The 22,500-nt window shown below is 41.5% G+C and overlaps 1 protein-coding gene and 1 pseudogene across 1 annotated transcript in view; both read left to right on the forward strand.

Annotated features, from left to right (window-relative positions):
• The window catches only part of LOC138014528 (myotrophin-like), a 463,943-nt gene that overhangs the window by 46,664 nt on the left and 394,779 nt on the right, over positions 1 to 22,500 (forward strand). The window lies entirely within an intron of this gene.
• Positions 1 to 22,500, forward strand: part of LOC138059687 (low-density lipoprotein receptor-related protein 6-like) — a 72,717-nt pseudogene that overhangs the window by 25,376 nt on the left and 24,841 nt on the right.

A 22,500-nucleotide genomic window follows, 5' to 3' on the forward strand; every position in this document is an offset into this window, starting at 1 on the left:
CCGAAAAACTCTCTACTGCCAAAGAAAGAGTATTTATTTTCGACGGCAATAGTACCCATAATTTTGCAATAGTAAACAGTGTTGGAAACTATTTATGTATTTGCCTGGTTTCTGGTCGCAGATCGAATCTGTGTTTTGACCTAGGCAAAACCTCATTTACCGTAACAGAAAGCCTTGCTATTACCTAGGTTTTTTACAGACGCGGTCAGATTTTGACAAGACATTTGTTTGCTTTGATTTCAGCTCCGTTTTCATGCATAGTGGCAGTTGAGAATACGTGAAATTAATGAAATTGCGCGTACAGGAAGACTTGATTTTGACGTCAATAAAAATATCGAATAATGCGATTATATTTACATCCTTTCGTTCTTTCAGTTCTCCTCTCATTCTCACTCTCACTCTCTTCATGTTCAACGCGGTCGCTTTGAAAAACACAAACAACAGACCTGCATATTTGTGGCGATCGAGTCGCTCAACCCGAGAAAGGAATGTGGTTCCAGTGTGAGCAGCCATTCCTTTCGGGGGAGCGTGGCGTGACATCCCGAAAGACGGCTGCGAAGGAGACTAACTGTAATAAGGAGCTAGGATGGCACAGTCGGTTAGTGCGCGGCCTTGGTGCAAAGAGGTCCTGAGTTCGATTCCCGGATCTCACATCCTTGTTTCGACTTCTTTCCGTTCTGTGTAGCTTAAGTGGCTTTAAATACCCGTAAAACGGAGCACTAATGGAAAGGGGGAGTAAAATGAGCGCACCGTCGACCTCAGGTTTGTCAGTTGAATTATTGTTACGAGTTATCGAGGTTAAATATGGTTTCTATACTTTACTTTACTTTGTAACTGGACAATTTGTATTGACTCTTTGTGCATCCCACGGATAGGCCATTATAGGTGTCTTGTTTATATTTTTATTCTGCTTGATGTAGCCACTCGGGAGAAAATAAGCGATAATTTGTGTCCTTTCCAACAAGCAAACGGAAGAGAAGCTGGCTTGAAGAATATAAACGTTTAGTATAAATACACAGGTGATTATACAAAATCGCACGCTCTCATTGGCTCGCTATCTCGGATTATCAGCCGATAATCACCTCGACGGACAAAATGGCTGCCAGTAGTCGTTTTGCCACTGTAAAGGCCCGTTCAAACGGTCATGATAGTTGATGATAGTTGATGATAGTTTCAACTATCACGCACGTTTGAACACGAACTATCATTCACTATCATCAACTATCATCAACTATCATGCAGTTTGGACATGTTCAAATTCGACATGATAGTTCATGATAGTTTTTTCCGTTTGACCGAGCACATTGCGCGATTTCGTCAACTATCATGAACTATCATGGACCGTTTGATCGCAAACATGATAGTCAATGATAGTGAATGATAGTTGAAACTATCATCAACTATCATCAACTATCACGACCGTTTGAACGGGGCTTAAGTGAAGATGATTTCGGGCTGAAATGTTTTTTTTTTTCTCTTTTTTGAAATAATCACCTGTGTATTTATACTAAAACAATTATTCGCCTCAGGCTCAGTCATTATCGGTGAATATTCACCTCGACTTCGTCTCGGTGAATATTCACCGATAGTCACTTCGCCTTCGGCGAATAATCGTTAAATATTTGCAAGAAATAAAGCAATGCGTGGCTCTAACAATAATCAAAGATAATCGTGTTTCCGGAATCCAACGTGGCCCGCTTCGCGCCGGCGATTTAAATATAAAACAGGCATCGATAAAGTACATTTACTGTCTTCCATTCCTCCTTCTTGAAAAACAGGTGGACGTTTTTTTTCTATAACATTATGAAAAAGAAATACTTTTACTTTGTTCGATACTATACAATTTGTGGCAAGTCAGTTGTTCATAAAGACTGCTTCAACCGTAGCAATCGACTCACGTACACAAACAGTTTGCTCATTTTGGCCAATAACACGATAGTTTGACCCCGACATATTAAGCTTTACAAGACACAAAATCATTTCAGCCGTAGGTTGTCTGATACAAGATCACGATTTTCGAAACAATTTGAGAAAATATTACAGAGAAGAAAATTCAAACAAAGAGGAGAACAAATGTAGCTCACTCAGTACAAACAATCACTTCAGGAAATGAAACTCGAACTCCAGTGATCCCCAACTGACTTCAGTGTCTCAGGTCTCTGAGGACTTTCGGATTTATGTGGAAGTTTCCATCGACACTTCATCACGGTCTAACTGCTCAGTTATCCACTGGTGTTTTTCACCGTTTACATGGCGAATTCGCGCCCGATATATCAATAACTTTTAAATCCCCAAAACTACCGATTAGCAATAAAATATATTACACTTTCAAGGCAAAAGGAATAATAACACTATTAATATACTAATTCAGCATTAAATTCGAGCAATATACCTCTGATTGCGATGGATTCAATACAAGATAGAGAGATACGACGGTCAATGGATGTTTCGTGGTCCACGAAACCTGAGTCGAGGCTCGCTAGGCATGCCGTTCGACAGAGAGTCTTTACCCCAGGAACTTATAAAGAAATATTTTTGGCTTCCCAAATAAACTTAACTTTACACCATAGTGACAAAACAGATCTTTTTCTGACGTTAAAAACTACAGCTTCCTATTAATCATTTGCCAGAAAGAACATGACTATAACTTCTTGTCATCTTTATGAAATGCAAACTAGTTAAGCTCGAATATCAGACAACACGATGAATCCACAATGGCCCAAAAAAATCTCACAAAAGCTTTCCCGCGAAAGACTTTATTGAAACAAACAACATATTTGGCTTCCGCCATAAATAATTCTTGACTAACAAGAATTAGACAAATTTCCAATTGTTTTTTACCTGAAGACTGTGCAGAGTTGAGTACCAATAAAATCTAAATAGCCAGACAACAGAAACCTCAGATCCACTCGAGGTGTTCGATTCCTTCTCTCTCTATATCCAAACCAGAAAAAGTTACCAGAGAATTTTCCATTTGGTCTCAGTGTTGTACATAACATCACAGTTAGTAAGATATTGGAAATACAACTGACTTTGATACGGTTCAACGAAGTCCATTATATTCATCGCTTTCAAGATTCCAGATATGTATGACAGGAAAGACCCTATTGCGCAACTTTTCCGATTTCCGACACAGGAAAAAAAAACCGAAAAATGAGACGCAGATTTCGACTGAGTTGCCATATGGCACCCACTAATGGGGTATGATACAATGTGCTTTTTTTGTTTTTTAACGAGGTGTAAATGATCTGCAAGGTGGTCTTTTGCAATCCCGCATCTCAGTGGTATTTCTGCAATCTTAGCAATAGACCAAAAGGGCTAATGGCCTTGTTTTCACGACAGCCGTTGTCTCGCTTAACATTCCTGAAAGTGATTTGTTTGCAGACTTCGTTGAGCGTCTTAAAAAAATGATACGGGTTTCGGCACTGGTAAGATTAAATGAGGAGAGAGTAGCCAATGCAAGAATAAAAATAATAAAAATAGCACGGATGTTGCATTTCCGATTTGAAATTGCCAACTCGCTCAAGCTACCTGGCTTGGTAGCTTAAATTTAATGAGAATTCTATTGAAATTTGCCGAGTGGCTTAACTTTAATTGAGTTGGGAAAGGAACTGTTTTCGCGGAATTTTCGGTTGTCAGTTGCTAAGCGCCCTGAAAAACCGCTCGTGAAAACACGGCCAATGTTGTACCCAATACAAATCTCCCGGGGTTAAGATTTCGTATTAAGTATAGTATTTGCATTTTAATGTAGCATTCATATTTAAATGATATGGAAATACCTGGGACAAAACGTTTTATTCCCAAAGTGTATGAATTGGGTACAACATTGAGTTAGCCGATTAGGTCAATTGCAAAAATTTACATCGTAACTCCACTGCTCGTTTACTTCTTTTGTAGGTAAAAATCCTTGCAATTCAACCACTAATGGAGGATGTAGTAATTTGTGTTTGTTGAATACTGATGGTCGTTCCTGCGCATGTCCCACTGGTGTTAGGCTTATGAAAGATCAAATGACGTGTGAGCAAGGTGAGAATCACGTTTTTTTTTACTCATCTGATACAGTTTATTCTGTGTCTCTCAAGGCGCGGCGCAAAGCTGCCGTCAGGGAACTTAAAGTGCCTATGAAGTAAAAGCTGTCTTGTTCTAATATAATAAATTATCATTTTCTGATTTTAAATGCGTAGGTTTAAGGCAGTAAAACATTTACATTGATGTATATATCGAATCCTCGCGGCCAAAACGATCGTATTACAGAGCTGTGACGTGGAAAATGCTTTAGAGGACAAGCATTTTATGGCTGGTAAGGAGAAAGGTTAAACCTCTGCGACTTATCACGCTGCTGGTAACCCAAATATGGCGAACTGCAGTAATCGAACTTGTATAAAGGGAACAAGTAGGCATTATTTTCCGAAGGACGAAACTTTACTGCAGAAGTGTTTTTGGTTTGTCCGAATTCACAGGAAAGATGTCGTCCCTGTGAAAAAGTCGGCTTTGGGTTCCGCGTATTTCGATGACATTTGTTTCCATATTGTGGGCATCCCAGTGTACGACGACAGTAGAAAATTAGTAGAGTCACCGAAGAGGCGTTGGTGGGTTGAAATGAAAGTTCAATCTTTCTTAACTGATTTTGAAGTTGAATTGTGACCGTGGGAACATTTTATCTCGGAATATTTGACTCAGTTTGGTTGGCTCCCCAGAATAGAGTGTGCAGCCTTGGTATTGTATGATACGATGGGCGACCTCAAATCGTGTTTTGATGCTGCAAACAGCTGGTCGGTTAATACTCTTGCTGGCCAGTTGTCTAATGCTGCACCGGTTTCTTGTGGCACCCCACAGGGTAGCAACCTAGGACCACTCTTATTCCTAGTTTACATTAACGATCTGCCAAATTGCCTTACGTTGACCTCCCCAAGGATGTTTGCTGATGATACTAACATAACCTTTGCTGCCAGCACACTGACTGATCTTGAGAAAGGTTTAAATTCAGAGTTGAGAAGTCTTAATATATGGCTCATTTCCAACAAACTGAGCTTGAATGTTGCGAAGACCGAATTTATGGTTATTGGGTCAAGCCAACGTTTAAATTCATTCTCAGACAATCAAGTAAACGTTGAGATTGATGCTAAATTAATCACTAAAGTTAAAGAAGCTAAATCACTAGGCGTGATAATTGACACCTCTCATGGTCTAATCATATTGGTGATATGGTCTTAGCCAGAAGATATCTTCAGCTACAGGCGCCCTTAAACGAATAAGACCATACATCTCAAAGCGCACTGCCCTCCAAATCTATGAAGCGTTGATCTTACCCTATGTAGTGTAGGTTACGTGATGGACATACGGGATATTAGGAGAGCGGGAGAATGTTATTAGGAAGGTCTTGAGCTTAAAGGAGTCTTAAATGCGGTTGTCAGTTATCGTTAAGCACAGAATACAACATTGGCGACGAGAACGGGATTGTCCTTAGTGTGAGAACGGAATGGCGACACCAAGTTACGAGTTTGGAGGACTTTTGCCCTTCGATTGCAAAGGTGCTATTACATCGGTAGCGCCTCGTTGGAAAAAATGGAAAAAAGCGTTCGAGTATTATATCCTCGCAAAAGGAATTACAAACAGTAACCGGAAAAAAGGTTTGCTTTTACATTGTGCCGGAATCGAAGTACAGGAATTGTTCGAAACCTTGCAAGATCCAGGAGCGGCAGAAGGAGAAAATGATCGCGCTGACGAATATCAGATAGCATTGCGAACTCTTAACGCCCATTTCAGCACGCAATTAAATGAGCCCTACGAAAGGCACATTTTCCTAAGCCTCAAACAAGAAGAAGGAGAAACGGTGGATCAGTTTATTACTCGATTACGAAAGCAAGCAGAAAACTGCAATTGGGAAAATGCTGATGAGCCGATTCGTGATCAAGTCATTGATAAGTGCCGATCGTCAGAATTACGGCGAAAACTGTTGATAAAGGGAACCGATTTAACACTACCAAAACTCCAAGACATTGCTCGTTCATTTGAGGCCGTAGATATTCAGTTCAAAGCGATGTGTGGCGAGGAACAACAAGTAAATCGCGTCTATCATAAGGAAACCGCTGACCAATACAAGAGTTGTGGAGGGAAAAGCAGGTGTTACCGGTGTGACAGAGAAGGTCATTTCAGTCGTGATAGATGTTGCCCAGCGAGAAACGCGGAGTGTCAGAAGTGCCATAAAATAGGGCATTTTGCCGCAGTTTGTCAAACCAAAAATGTATCCAGCCAGGAAAACTTCTCATCCCAGGGTGTGCGAAAAAAGGGGAAGTTTGGTGTGAACTTAATTTGCGAAAGCACGTCCGGAGCTAACAGCGACAACGATGAGTATGCATTCACTGTAGACAGTGGAAACATAGGTGGGATGGTAACTGTTCAACTTGGAGGTGTATCCGTGGAAGTGCTTATCGATTCTGGTGCGAGCACTAACGTAATTGATAAAAGGACATGGGAAGAGCTGAAATCCCAGAAAATCAAATGTAAATCCCAGAAATGCGATCGGAAGTTGTATGCCTCTGAAAGTTATCGGTTGTTTTGAGACAACAGTAGTCCTGTGCAAAAGTGCCTGTGAAGCTGAATTTGTAGTGATTGAAGGGAAAGGACAGCCATTGTTGGGCCGAAAGACAGCAACTGAGCTCGGGGTTCTCCGAATAGGAACTCCCATAAACATGATAAGCAGTGACATTGTGGAAGAATTTAAAGAATGTTTTCAAGGTGTGGGGAAGCTAAAAGGGTACCAGTTAAAGTTGCACGTTAAAGATGATGCCACTCCTGTGGTACAGCCCCTGCGCAGGCCACCGTTCAGTCTAAGAGACAAGATTGAGAAGAAATTGGATCAGCTGGAAAGCATGGATATCATTGAGAAAGTTAACAGCCCGTCTTCATGGGTCAGTCCTGTCGTGGTTGTTCCAAAACCCAACGGGGAGGTGAGACTTTGCGTGGATATGAGGCAAGCGAACTGTGCAGTTGAGCGTGAAAGGTACCCTATCCCTACCATCGACGAAGTGCTTCAAGACATGAACCGCAGTAAAGTGTTTAGCAAGTTGGACTTAAGGTGGGGGTACCACCAAATTGCATTGTCAGAAGAGTCTCGTGAAATTACAACATTCATTACACACAAAGGCCTGTATAGGTATAAGAGACTAATGTTTGGAATATCATCAGCCCCAGAAAAGTATCAACAGGTCATCCAGCAGACGTTGCAAGACATTGAGGGAGTACATAACATCTCGGATGACATCATAGTGCACGGTGCGACTCAGGAACAACATGACGAGCGACTGCGAAAAGTGATGATGCGCCTACGTGAACGGGGCCTTACCCTTAACTTGGAGAAGTGCCAATTTTCCATGAACGAATTGACATTCATGGGCCATGTGCTTTCCAGCCGTGGGGTAGGAGTGGCGTCAGACAAGGTGAAAGCGGTGGTAGATGCAAGAGAACCCGAATCTGTTTCTGAAGTCAGGTCATTCCTCGGTCTGGTGAATTACAGTGGAAGATTTATTCCAGATCTCGCAACTCTCTCAGAACCACTTCGAAGGTTGATGAAAAAGGGTGCTGAGTTTAAATGGGGACCCTCTCAAGCTGCAGCCTTTCAGAAGATGAAAGAAGAGTTATCCCGAGCAGAGGTTCTAGGATACTATGACAAAGAAGCTGTGACACATGTTATTACTGATGCAAGCCCAGTGGGGTTGGGTGCTGTGCTTGCCCAGAAACAAGGAGGTGAATTCAGAGTGATTATGTATGCTAGTCGCAGCCTTACTGACGTTGAAGGCAGATACAGCCAAACTGAGGGAGAGGCGCTAGCCATCGTATGGGCATGCGAGCGCTTTCATACTTATTTATATGGAACCAAGTTTCTCCTTATAACAGATCACAAACCGTTGGAAGTTCTGTATTCCAAGAAGTCAAATCCCCCAGCGCGCATTGAACGTTGGGTATTGCGCATGCAAGAATTTGATTACACAGTCAAATACAAGCCAGGCAGTGAAAACATAGCAGATGCCTTATTCAGATTGATTTGTCGGGACCACCAGCAAGGGCGGAGGATAGAGAACGTTGCGGAGGAGTATGTGCGATTCGTAGCCCAGACAGCGACTCCAAAAGCCTTGACGACACGGGAGGTGGAAGAGCATTCACATCACGATAAGGAGCTCTCCGATGTCAGACAGTGCATCCGTGTTGGTGACTGGAACAACAAAGAAACAGTTCAATATTTTCCAGTAAGAGGAGAACTATGTACCAAGGGCAAAGTAGTTCTGCGGGGGACCCGCATCGTTATCCCCCGTAGTTTAAGACAGCGGGTACTGTCTATTGCACACGAGGGTCACGTGGGGATAGTTGCCACGAAATTAAGGCTGCAAACAAAAGTTTGGTGGCCTGAGATAGACAAAGATGCAGAACGCTATGTGCGGTCCTGCCATGGATGTCAATTAGTCGGACAACCTACGTCACCAGAGCCTTTGATGCCCTCTAAACTACCCCAAGGCAAATGGCAGGACTTGTCTTTAGACCTTTTGGGGCCGATGCCACATGGGGAGTACCTGTTGGTGGTTGTTGACTATTACACCAGATACTATGAAGTAGAAATCTTGACATCAATCGTCGCGTCCCAGATCATCTTGCGTCTTGAGAGAATATTTGCTGTCCATGGTCTACTTGTGAGCATAACGAGTGATAACGGACCGCAGTTCCGATCGATCCGAAGAATTTGAGAAGTACCTTGTGGATAATGGCATTCTACACCGTAAGGTTACTCCATTATGGGCCCAAGCCAATGGCGAGGTAGAGCGACAAAACCGGAGTTTGCTCAAGAGTATGAGGATCGCACAAGCGGAAGGTAAAGATTGGAGGATAGAGCTCGTTCACGCAACCTATAGAACAACGCCACACAGTGTTACCGGAGTCTGCCCGGCAGAGTCATTGTTTGGCCGAAGAATACGCACAAAGCTGCCAGAGTTATGCGAGAGAGCAGTAAATGATGAGGAACTACGAGACCGTGACTGGGAAAAGAAGACTAAGGCGAAGATTTATGAAGACACAAGTAGAGGCGCTCAACCTTGCGATCTCCAAGTGGGAGACCAGGTGCTTCTAAAGCAGAAAAAGTCGAACAAGCTGTCAACCAATTTTCAGCCTGAGCCCTATGAAATCGTAGAGAGAAAGGGTAATAGTGTGGTGATTCAGTCCCCGCAAAAGAGTCAGAAAGGTCAATACCATAGGAACGTGACAGAAGTCAAGAAATTTAACACAAGAGAAGAGCAACCTGATAAAAGTAGTGATCACGAAGAAGAGCCACCGGTGGAAGGAAGACCGCAAAGAAACAGACACCCTCCGGATCGCTACGGGGAATGGGATCAACAGTGAACAGTGATTATTATCTGCTCTTTAAGATAAGATTGAACAACGTTGTTGTTGCAAAGAAAAAAAAGTAGTATAAATGTCTTGAACCTCAAGGACAATGTTTTTTTTGGTTGAGACTGACTGCGACTTATTGATTCGAACTCTGCGTTTGGATTGTGTTTGACCACTAAGGAATATGCTTTATGTTCTGTAAAGAAAAGGAGGGATGTAGTGTAGGTCACGTGATGGACATACAGGATATTAGGAGAGCGGGAGAATGTTATTAGGAAGGTCTTGAGTTTAAAGGAGTCTTAAATGCGGTTGTGAGTTATCGTTAAGCACAGAATACAACACCCCACTTTGATTATTGTAGCTCCGTTTGGGGCGATTGCAACTTAACCTTAAGTGATAAACTTCAAAAGCCTCAAAATAGGGCTGCCAGGGCGATTACCAGGTTCAATTACGACACAAGTGCCACTTTCCTTTTGAGTCTGTTAAATTGGGATGATCTAACTACTCGCCGACAAAAGCTTTAGGCTATATTAATGTTTAAAACAATCAATGGACTCACCCCAGCGTACCTCCAGAATTTATTCAGTACCCGCAGTACGCAATACAACTTAAGAACTTGAGTTGCCTTTGCCGCGCACAACTGAATTATGGCAAGCGTGCTCTTTGTTATAGCGGAGCACTGTAATGGAATAGTTTGCCAATCAGCTTGCGACAATCAGACTCCCTAGAATACTTTTAAAGGGAAATTGACCAACTTTATAGTAGGAGCCGGTCGGGCTCCCACACGGCAATCTTGTAAAACAGTGTACATTGTAGTTGTAATGAAACTTTTATTGTAATATAACTATACTGAAGATTTTACCGTGTATAAATAAAGTAAAAGTAAGTAAGTAAGTAAGTGTTGCATATGGAAAACAAACCACACAGGAAGGAAGCTACCCACAATGAAAAGGCTTTTTAAGTGAGAGTTTTTTCATTTAATTTTTTTCTTAAGCTATCTGATTTATTGAGATTCCCATACAAATCCTTATATTTTTGTCGGACATGTTCGCCAGTGCGCCTGTGGTTGAACATTCGTCTGACGAGGTTTTCGCTTGGCCCAGAACTTGAATCTGTTAAGGCCTGTTAATTCTTCGCTGTCCTACATTTTTTTTTGCAGAAAATCAACCGTAGTTAACAATTTTTTAAATTAAATAGTGGGTGCTTCCATGGCGCTACAAGGCGATTGGAGAAGTAGACAATTCATTGAGGCATATTATCTTCGTCGTAAACGACGTCCCTCTAAGCAAAAACTCGTTCCCAGTCCACAGGAGACCAATTACGCTCCAAAAAGATTAAAAAAAAACCGAGTTTAATTTACTTTTTCAAACTTAAATTCCATTGTCATTTCGTAATCAAGACACAACAAGCTTCAAAAATACATGAGAATTAAATTCACTTCATAGGCACTTTAAGCAACGGCGACGAGAACGTCAAAAATTTGCATATTTAGTGGGAAAAAACGATAGCTTTGCATGCCCTGCATGCTGAGATGATGTTCTCGTTGCCATCGCCGTCGCCGTCGTCGTTGCTTAAGTTCCCTAAATAAACGGGGCGTCACGCTGGCGCTGCCTCTGCAATCGCATGCGGGCTGAGTTTCAGTCAATCTCAACCTGACTCAAGGTTAATCCAGTTTTCATACCTCATCAAAATAGACCTACAGCTAATTACACCTGGCTGTGATGCAGTGCTCTGATATCAGACATGGAATAAATAGCGTCTGCAAGAGGCTCCTTATTTTTTGCTTTCGATGTCTTGAGCAGTATATTGGCACTTAAGGGCGGGGAGCAGTCAATTATTTACCAATAGATTTCATGTTGCCGAGCGCCTTTTCAGTAATAGATCACAGATGACGTCAAAATGTGATGTTAGAGCAAAAAAGTGGCACACGAGGCCATAGCTGAGTGCATCACAACTGGTGAAAACCAACCAATCACAGCGGAGCATCCTGCTTAAATAAAGGTGACTCGTAACCAGTCGACCTCATCGCCTGATGAAGACTAGCAGTATGCAGTCGAAACGTCCCGCCGGATCGACATCACAAGTGACCACATCGTGAGACAAACGAGAGTACTTTATCATTATTATTGTACCTCACTACGATGAAAAACATCAACCTTTTTTACGATATTACATCATAGTTAATCCAGGAAATGGTTATGAAGTCTTAAACCTTCAAAAGCGAAAACAATGTTGTCGCAATCGATGTTGAATTGCCCGTGACCCAGCACAATCTTTTGTTTTTGCTTCGCACGGGTTTGCAAATTAGTTGCGCATAATTTAATAGAAGGATTTGATTAATGATCTTCTCGAAGAAAAGGTGTGTTTTGTGCAGGATCAAGGCCCAAAATATGGACAAAAACGTGAAACAAAGGAACTTGTCGAGTTTCATAACCATCTCCATGCATTTACTACGATTACATGCATTTAGAAATCACTGGTGATCCTTGCAATCTGATTGGCTCTCAGTAGAGCGCTTTATTCACGAATCGCACTATTTACTGCTCTAAATCGCACCTTTTCCACGGCCAGTGAGAAAGGAATGCTAAAACAAAACAACCTTTCAGATATCAAGGCTTGTTTAAAGTAACCAATTAAATTGCAGGAAAGTGGAAGACAAAAAACGGCATCGTGTGGCGAATTTTACAAGTTTTGTTCCCAAAACTTTGCTGAGCACTCGTTCGATTTTAAAATCACACGTATTTTAGACCAAATGGCACTCCACTCAGTTCAATTGGTGTCATTATTAAAAGTACCTGCAATTTGTTTTACCTGAGGTAACTGGGTTATCAGCGTCGTTAGTGTTTTCTAAATTGACTTCATTAATGCTTCTCTAATTGACAGGTCCAGCTAACTTTCTCTTATTGGCAAGGAAAAAGGATATCAGGCTTATCTCACTGGATACACCCGATTTTATTGATGTTGTTGTTCCAGTTTTTGGTATCAGACATGCAGTTGCTATTGACTTTGACCCTGTCGATAAATTCATTTATTGGAGTGATGATGAGAATCTTGAAATTAAGAGATCCAGAGTGGATGGCACAGGTATGGATATGGACTATTTGTAACGAGGCCACCAGGCTCCTTAAGTTTTTTAAACTCTTGGGGTCAAACAAAGAACACGCGCAGTCCATATAATGCACGTCACACTAGTGAAAAATGGTACCTTTCACCACTCCCCTCCGGACTCCCAGTTTTCAATTCTTAGTGGTCCTGTTTTGAAAAGGGTGTGCGCAAAATATTTTGTCAAAGTGGCAGGCACTGCAAAAATTTGCATTTAGTAACCAATTGCAAGAAATCCATTTGTAGCGGAGCTCCGTCTTCGGGCCTGACAACTCTTTTACGATCGCACTTAACCATACTGTTGGGTCACGGAATGTGGACTTTGGACTTTGAACTTCGGACTACGGAATTGATCCGGATGTTGACCAAGATATTGTAACTAAAAAATCACTGAATTACTGCAATCGGCTGAAACTCCTTCGAACAAAGTGTAGGCTACCCGTAGCCTCTTGGTCCTTCTGAATGCAAAGTGTACCCCGAAAGGTGTACATTGTTAAGTATACAAAACACCTAAAAAGAAGTTCCTTTCACTTTTTACTTTTTAAACAAATTTTTTTCTTGGTTTCAGATGTAGAGGTTGTTGTAGCTTCCCAAATCAAACGTCCTGATGGAATTGCTGTTGATTGGGTGGCGCGCAATTTGTACTGGATTGACACTGGTACTGACCGGATTGAAGTCAGTAGATTAAATGGAACAGCCAGAAAAGTTCTCATCAGCGAAAATTTGGATGAACCAAGAGCGATTGCTTTGGATCCATCTTATGGGTAAGCATTTCATTGCAGATAGTGTTGTGATGTTTTTGAGAGGGAGATAAGACAAAAGGCAAAAAGTAAGGCACTTGTAGCCAAAAAATAAGTGCCTCATTGCCATTTGAATACTACTGGCAATAGATATTGGTTTTAGTTGGCAAAGTAAAACATCGCAAATGTACAATCAAGTGAAGAGCGTATTTGATTTTTCTTTGTGTCAGCTACATGTATTGGACTGACTGGGGAAAGAATCCAAAGATAGAAAGAGCAGGACTTGATGGAAGCCATCGCATTACCTTGGTGAACAGCTCCATAGCATGGGCAAATGGGATTGCCATTGATTTCCATGAACAGAAGATTTATTGGGCAGATGCTAAATACGACAAAATTGAGGTTATGAATATGGATGGGAGCAATCGAAGACCATTGCTGAATGAAAATTTCCCACACGTGTTTGGTTTTACTTCTAATAGAGATAAGCTATATTGGACAGACTGGCAAAAAAGGAACATAGAAAGTATCACTAAAGACACTCGAAAAGACAGAAAAGTCCTCATTGAAAACCTACCGGATTTGATGGGATTAAAAGCAGTTAACCTCAGCCTTAATCTAGGTGAGAATGTTGTAGTTTCCCTTACCCTTCCTTGAATAGACAGACCCGAAACGATGACACCCACTTTGTTGTGTTTTCCGGGTTCTCTGCTGCACTATTTGTAAGGAGATATTGCATTTTGTTTTTCAAAACAGACTATCCACCGTAAAATCTTCAAAAAACCTTGTGTACTGTTAGTGGAACTTGGAACTTGCTTCTCTGAGGTTAATAAAATGATGAAAATGTTCCTTTATAGGATCGAACCCCTGTCAGCAAGATAATGGAGGATGCAGTCACTTGTGCCTGTACAGTCCAATAGGAGTCAATTGCGAGTGTCCCGATGGAATGGAAATACTTGCAGACAAGAAGAGTTGTATTTGTAAGTATTCTCATGGTTATTTTCCTGGCTTTGGAGAGCTTATTCTGTTAGGCCCGTTTTAAACGTCGCATTTTACATTTTCCGAATCTAATGCAAATGAGCATTAGATTTGCCAAGTGTAAAATGCGACCTTTCAAACAGGCCTAAGTGATAACTGCAGTTGAAAAGTGTAATTGGATCTCTGTATGTGATTGTTGTTCTAATCCTGCTTTTTGGAGAAAGGTGGAGGAGTAGTCCCAAACTCCTTGAGACCGCTCTGACTCTCTTGATAAAATACTCTTCTTTTTCTTTTTAACCAAGCTAATCACTAGCACCTACAATGTACTCAATGTGATAATAACTTTATTAAAGGCACTGGGCCACCAGCTGGGTAAACGAAAGAAAGTCGTAGTTTGGTTTTTGAAGAGAGAGGAAAACCGGAGTACCCTCAGAAAAACCTCGTAGAGCAGAATAGCGAACAACCAAACCCAACCAACCTGGGACACCAAGTTTTGGGAATCAAACGCGGGCCGCATTCGTGGGAAGGTGAGTGCTCTCACCACTGCGCCATCCCTTTTCTCTACTCTGTTTGATAGCTTTTCGTCTTAATCATCCACAGTGCCGGAAGCATTTCTATTGTTCTCCAGTCAAGAGAATATAAGAAGAATCTCCTTGGATACCAACAAGGGAGCAGTGATTCCTTTGGTGGGTGTGAAAGATGCGCGTGCATTGGACTTCAACGTTGATGAGAGGCAAGTTTACTGGACGGATTGGACCCAAAAGACGATAAGCAGAGCTTTCCTGAATGGCAGCCACATGGAACCGATAATTGAAGTAGACTTGTCATTTCCGAATAGTCTAGCTGTGGACTGGATTGCTAAAAACCTGTATTGGACGGACGCAAGCAATCACCGAATAGAAGTGGCCCGGTTGGATGGGCAACACAGAAAAAGGTTGATTTTGAAGGATGATGATGTATGGGAACCACATGAACTGGTGCTTCATCCGGTCTCAGGGTAAAATTCTGCTTTTCAAATTAAACCAATAGAAACAAGGAACGATCGGTATCCGACGTTCTGGTCAAGGAAGCTTGTTTTACTCTATCTTGTTTGGTCCTTGGTACTGGTTGAGGACATCCCGCAGTTGGCCACTGCGTGCTTTCTTCCATATTACTATATCCACATACATATAATATGTACGTCAACACTCTTACTAGGAGAAAGTGTCTTGTTACAGCCCTTTTTCCGCTTCTCTGTGTAAGAAAGCCACCCTTGCGGTTCCGCGCGTGAGCGACAGGGCAAGCTGGAGAAATTTCAATAAAGAAGACAATTAAGTTGAAACCCATACGGAAAAATGGCTTGTTTTGGTCGTGTCGTGTTACGTTTGTCCCTCATCTATTATCAAATGCTCTTTTTGCAACAAAATTTATAGGACAACTTCGCAAGCATGGCATGTCACAGTTATTTAAGATTGCGGCCCCAGGAAAATTTGTTCCAGCACGAATACGTTTTTGAAGAACTTTCCAACCAGGTTCATTCGAAACAAATTCTCCGGTCTTGAGCAAGAATGTTTTTTTGCACAAGGCTGTCTTCACGGGATTCGATTTTATTCCTCACACCTGGTCTGAAGTATAAAAGTTTAACGCTTTGGGTGGTTAATGTGCATTTTTTTGGTAGGCATATGTACTGGGTGAACGGTAGAAGAAAGCCAACTATAGAAATAGCTGACTTAGATGGATCAAACAGACGCACTTTATTCAAAAACCTAGCTCGTCCCGCTGGCTTAACAATCGACTTTTCGACCGGATTAATCTTCTGGGCCGATCAAAAAAGGAGGATGATTGAGTGTGCAAACTTAAATGGAACAAATAGGCGAATTGTCATGTCAAAGCTGACAAAGCCATTTGCCCTGACACAATTCAAGGATTATATCTATTACGCTGACTTGTCAACAATTTACCGAGCTAATAAGACGAATGGATTGGATCGGACGCGAATTAAGAGCAATATTGACGTTATTATGGACCTTCTTGTATTTCACAGCAGCAGACAAGAAGGTACGTAAAGAATTTTGTACACAAAGGAAAGAAACTTTATTTAAGTGTCTAGTCGTTCTAACGCTGGAGCGCTAATTGAGGACACTGTGAACTGAAATAAACAATTAACGCAAATCAAGTCAAATGTTGGTTTTTGAAAAGAGGGGAAACCGGAGTACCCGCGGAGAAAACCTCTCGGTGCAGAGTGGAGAACCAACAAACTCAACCCACATATGACGCCGAGTCCCGGAATCGAACCCGGCCACACTAGTGGCAGGCGAGTGCTCTCACCACTGCGCCATCTATGCACCCCATATTTTGTCCGGTAGTATCCCTTATTGCTACAATCAGCGACAAAATTGTTGACACATTAACCATTTCTACCCCCTATTACGCATTGGTTCCATCTTTTAGCCTTCTTAAGTAGTCCAATTCATCCCCCTTCCCCCCAATGTTGTACCGTCATTCCTGTGATATTTAGGTACAAACTGGCAACATTGAATGGGGAGGGGGGGGGGGGGGGGTCTTCTCAATGATTTAGAGCATGATTCAAATAATAGTTGTATTTTACACTTAAAATGCACTTTTCACACACAATGTGTCAACTAATTTTGTCGCTGATTGTAGTTTTCACTGAATCCCAGTCTTCCACCGCGCGCACTAATGAAATAATTGTTAAGTACTTGTCAAGCATGCTAATTATCAAGCAGATTTGGTACTAGAATGGTGTGAGACGGTCACAGACTGCTCATTTTCGATGAGATTCAATACAGGGGTCTTTGCAACAAATTTTCCTTGCAATTGTATATTTTTGCGGTCGCACTGGGTATTTTGGATTCAGCAAAAACATTCACCATTACGACAGCAGAATTTTTGAAGCTTTGTAATAATTACCGATTTGATCACTTGTTTATTAATTTTTCTGGCCAGCGCCTAAAAGAAACTCTCGAGAAGAATAGCGTATGTGCATTTTGGCTTTCAATAGATACTCTTGCGTATTGCAGCAAAGGGGCCTCTTTACCATTGTGCTAGGTTCCGATGTGTTCTTTTGCGATGAGTGCTTGATATACCGGTATGTCAGGGTTTTTCTTGTAACACCTCTATTCATGTTTCAGGCTGGAATCCGTGCGCTGCTGACAACAATGTATGTAGCCACCTTTGCTTCGCCAAACCTGATGGCACAAGAGTGTGTTCCTGTCCCACGCACTATCAGTTATTAGATACGGACAACCGAACTTGCGAGGGTAAAGTAAACTATTAAGACCTTAAAGGCCTTAATGCCTATCGTTTTAACAAGTTGCAGAGGTTATAACTTTGACAAATCGCAAAAGCGAACAAGTATTAGTCAATCAATGAGTGGTACAGGCTGCCAGCAGCAAACGCACAAGAAAATGCGAACGCGGATACCCCGAGTGGTTTCGTTTTTTCCTCCTATTATTCTTAATTTCCGAAGTTTGTAGGACAGGACAATTTTGTTTGTTTTATCCCGTGGTTCGTTGTGTGTAATTTATTTCCCTGGCATTTGATTTACGTGGGCGTGCATCGTTTGTTATAGCAAGTACTTCGTCATTCTAAGGTTCGAAAAGTCAAGCTTTGCTCTACCAGTCTGTTACAGGGTTACTGAAAATGTGCCTTACGTATATTAATTATTGTTCTCTTTTTCAGCTCCAAGTGTCTTTATGTTGTTCAGCACCAAAACCACGATTCATCGAATCTTGATTGACTCTGTTGACACTCTCGAGGTGGTTTTGCCTGTGCGAGATTTAGAAAATGTCCTTTCTATCGATTATGACATCGACAGCCACTTAGTTTTCTGGATTGATGGCGGAACCATCAAATCAATCAAATGCGCTTATCAAAATGGAACCAATGTCAAGACCCTCAAGATAAACAACGGTGCATCGCCCTTTGATCTCGCCATCGACCCCTACGGACAGCAGCTCTTTTGGACGGATAGTGTCTTCAATAGCATCAACGTTTACAGTTTGAGGAACAAAACTAATATAGGTGCGGTTTTCAAGAAGCATGATGTGTATCCACGTTCCATAGTGCTTTATCCTGAGAAGGGGTAAGTCTCGCCCCATGCACGAGCACTAAAATGAAAAGTGGAATTTTATACCAACAGCTTGAATATTTTTAAAAGTATCTTGGCTGGTCAGGTTTATGCCAGATGTGGTAGGGCGTAAACGAGCATAATGCAAACGAAAAGGACTGGAGAGAAATTCAGGAGAGCATAGCAGCCGAGCTGTAACATTTATCGCAGAAGATTAATCCTGGTGTTTTCTTCGAGGCAACTGCTTGTCATAAGACTGTGATAATTGTCTTGCTGTATTTTATTTCTCTATTCTCAATTTTTGCTTGTCAACTGTAGTTAACGGGCAAGGAATGGGATGCTGTTTTCGGTTAATATCGAATAGCCGTTTTCCGGGTACGCGAAGTTTAATCTTTGTCCGTTTTTAAGTCTGTTCCTGGGTAACTTGGTGGATGGAACTCCGAAGAACTCATCTTTTACGAACAAGTCCTGAGAGCGATTTTGATTTGATATGCGTTGATTTGCTGATTTCAATCTACAGTATCCCCAATTAGTGTTCCAGCGCTAGAAGACTGGACACGTAATAAAGGAGTAAAAATTGTTTGGTGCCATTACTAAATGTAATACCTACATTACACCTTGCAGGGATATGTATTTCACGGATGAGAATCCCCAAAAGAAATCGATTATGCGAGCAACGATGGGAGGTGGGGATGAAATGGTGCTTTTTAGGGCAGATTTCCCTGGCGATCTGGCTGTGGATAAACAAGAACAAAGACTGTTTTGGACAGACACTGGACTGAAGAAAATTGAGTTTGGTGATCTTACTGGTATGTTTAACGATTGCCATTGAAATACTGTTTAAAACTATTCTTAAAACGAAAGTTAGGCAATAGAGAAAGAAGGGGATATGCGAATGTTACAAAAGTTATTTGTCGACATGGAGGTCGGTTTTAATAAACGCCAGCGCTAGCCATTTTCATGACGGCATATCATATGAACTCATCAGAGAGAGACAGGATGGCTAATGGCGCCTCAAGGGGAGTGCAACTTTATCTTTTTGAGTTCTTTCGTCCCAATTGTCAATACCGACGTCTCCAAAATTTGCCTTCGTTTGAGTTATATCTTTAAAAAACCCTAACCGAAATTCACACTTACTGAGGCCGTATTGTTCTGCCGCCACGTCTTGGGAATAATTATTTTGCAGGTTTGAGTGGGGAGGAGGGGTTATCAACACTAACTTAAATGACACATTACACGGAGTTTTTCTCTTGTTGTTAAGGATTGACTCGCAACACACTGGTGGAAAAGGATGTTTTAAGCCCTGTAGGCCTCTTGGTTTACGGAAACTATTTGTACTGGATTGATAAGGCGTCTAGCAACGTCATGAAAATCAAGAAAAGTGATCGATCGGGCCAAACTCTCGACGTACTACAGGCCGAAGTAAACGACTTGTCTGACATCGCCATTGTTGACACATTGAAGACCACAGGTAGGACAGGGCTCCACCCATTTTGTTACCCTTGTCAAACTTGATTTGCGTTAATTGTTGATTTCAGTTTACAGTGTCCCCAATAACTGCTCCAGCGCTAGAACGACTAGACACTGAAATGAAGTTCCTTTCCTTTCTTTGTATATGATAATGCAGGGATTCTATTTATTCATTTTCTCAATTGCTGCTTTTTAGTCACTTGGCCAGAGGCTATGCTTCTTTGGTTGTTAAAGAAGAGCTCATTTTCCAAACAGCTGGTTTTGGACTTTCAATATACATTGTAGCCTTTCATCTTTGTTTAAGGGCATAATAATGGCCACTGTGACGCCATGTGAACGTTGAGCTTCTCAAAAGAGAGAAAATGTCACACAAAATGTCACACATCAGCTTCTTTTGTTCGTCCACCAGCAATTGTATATCACATTATTGTCAACTTGATCCGAAAGAAACGGTTGCAACCCATCTATAGGCACTGTATATGTCAAGAATTCACAAAGGCAAATATTTGAAAAATTACGTCTCCAAATATTGATCAGGACAATCCCTTGCCCTGTTTCTTTATATTTCAATTCTTAAATTTTTGCCGATCTATCGTTTGGCAAGTTATTACAATTTTTTTTTTCTTGGAGACTCGATCACTGTACGGACAATAAAGTTCTTTATACTTTCCTTCTCACCAGTATGGCGGCCTTAGCCTTCCCAAGGTCTATTGTCCGTGAAGGGGGGAGGGTGGGGGGGATGTGAAGTGTGAAGGGAATGTACAAGCATGTAACAATGTTTTGTTACTTGATTCGCAGATCGCCATCCATGTAACAAAAATAACTGCACACATGTTTGTTTGGTTGGAATTGGAGGCGAGGCACAGTGTTCTTGTCCCCTCGACATGATTTTGAGTGACGACAACATGACTTGTGGAGGTAGATCACACTCATCTTATTTGATGCTTTTGCATATACAGGCCGATATTTCGCCATTGCGTATTGTATTTCGAAGCTCCTAAGTAGCGAGGAAACAGAAAAAATGCCTGGCTTATTTTCCAGTTTAACTGAGGCTGAAAACATTTGGCTTAACTTTGTTCTGTTATTTACTTTTTTTTTTGTTAGCGCGAAAGAAATGCAAGCCCGATCAGTTTACTTGCTCCAATAGACGGGTAATTACACGGTATAGGCACGGCGTACCACAAGGTTTGGCAGATAAGACGTTTCATTTGTCGTTTTTCTTTTGCCAGCGAAATGCGAAGACGGAGAGCACAGTTGTGATAATGGCCAATGCGTAAATACGACGAAGCTGTGTGACTCGGAACCTGACTGTGACGATGGATGGGACGAGAGAAAAGAGATTTGTGGTAATCTCTCCTTTACATGTGATATGTAGAAGCTCTAATCTTTGTCATATGTGTTATACAGTTACTGTCACTCATCCCCATCTACTTATAAAGTCGTCATTTCCCTCCCTCCGCCGACAATGTTATAACAGATTGTCAGACAGACTCGACATTGAATTCTTGGTTTGCCCTCACGTGATTTGACGGCCATGTTGTTGTACAAAACAAAAGCAAAATGTCGCTGGCGTTTTTTATAATAATTTTGTTCAGTACACCAATATAGCCGCCATGACGTGAGGTGCAAGCCAAGGATAGAAGAGTGGGGAAGTTTTAAAGCTGAAGGCGGCATAAGTAAGTGACAATGCGATTGGCGTAAAAATTGTCGATGTTAGCAAGGTGTCGCAACGTCTTTTAACGAAGATTGAATGTCGCTTAGTTGAGACTGGCTTTTTCCGCCCCGATGCCATAAATACGCCGTTCAAACGTTAATCACCAGAAACCATGATGCACGCACTAATGAAATACCTCTCTCCACAAACGCAAAGTTGCGCACTGTATCACAGTTAAATGTGTTAAGCCGTTTAAGTTTCTATTGATTTTGATGAGAATTGCTACAAGTAACCGGAAGGTTACAGGTTCAAGTCCCTTAAAACAAAAAAATTGTGCGTATAACTGCATTGAACACTTGTTCACTGGATTTTTAATTCACCTTGGAATTATTCCTGTGAAGTGTACTTTGTTTTCAAATTTCCATTTCGAAATTGCCAGAGTAACGAAACTTTTAAGACCTTAAAGGCCTTAATGCCTATCGTTTTAACAAATTGCAGAGGTTTTTACTTTGACAAATCGCGTGCAGACGCGGACAAGTATTAGTCAATCAATAGGTGGTACAGGCTGCCAGCAGCAAACGAACAAAAAATTCGGACGCGAAGACCCCGAGTGGTTTCGTTTTTTCCTCTTATTATTCTTAATTTCCGAAGTTTGTAGGACAGGACAATTTTGTTTGTTTTATCCCATGGTTCGTTGTGTGTAAGTTATTTCCCTGGCATTTGATTTACGTGGGGTTGCATCACGGTTTGTTATTTGGATTACTTCGTTATTCTAAGGTTCGGTATGTCGATCTTTGCTCTACCAGTCTGTTACGGGGTTACTAAAAATGTGCCTTACGTATGTTAAATATTGTTCTCTTTTTCAGCTCCAAATGTCTTTATGTTGTTCAGCACCAAAACCACCATTCGTCGAATCTTGATTGACTCTTTTGACAATCTCGAGGTGGTTTTGCCTGTGCGAGATTTAGAAAATGTCCTTTCCATCGATTATGACATCAGCAGCCACTTAGTTTTCTGGATCGATGGCGGAACCACCAAATCAATCAAATGCGCTTATCAAAATGGAACCAATGTCAAGACCCTCAAGATAAACAGCGATGCATCACCGTTTG

This window comes from Montipora capricornis, chromosome 8 (genome assembly GCF_036669925.1).
Source record: "Montipora capricornis isolate CH-2021 chromosome 8, ASM3666992v2, whole genome shotgun sequence".
Classification (NCBI taxonomy): Eukaryota; Metazoa; Cnidaria; class Anthozoa; order Scleractinia; family Acroporidae; genus Montipora; species Montipora capricornis.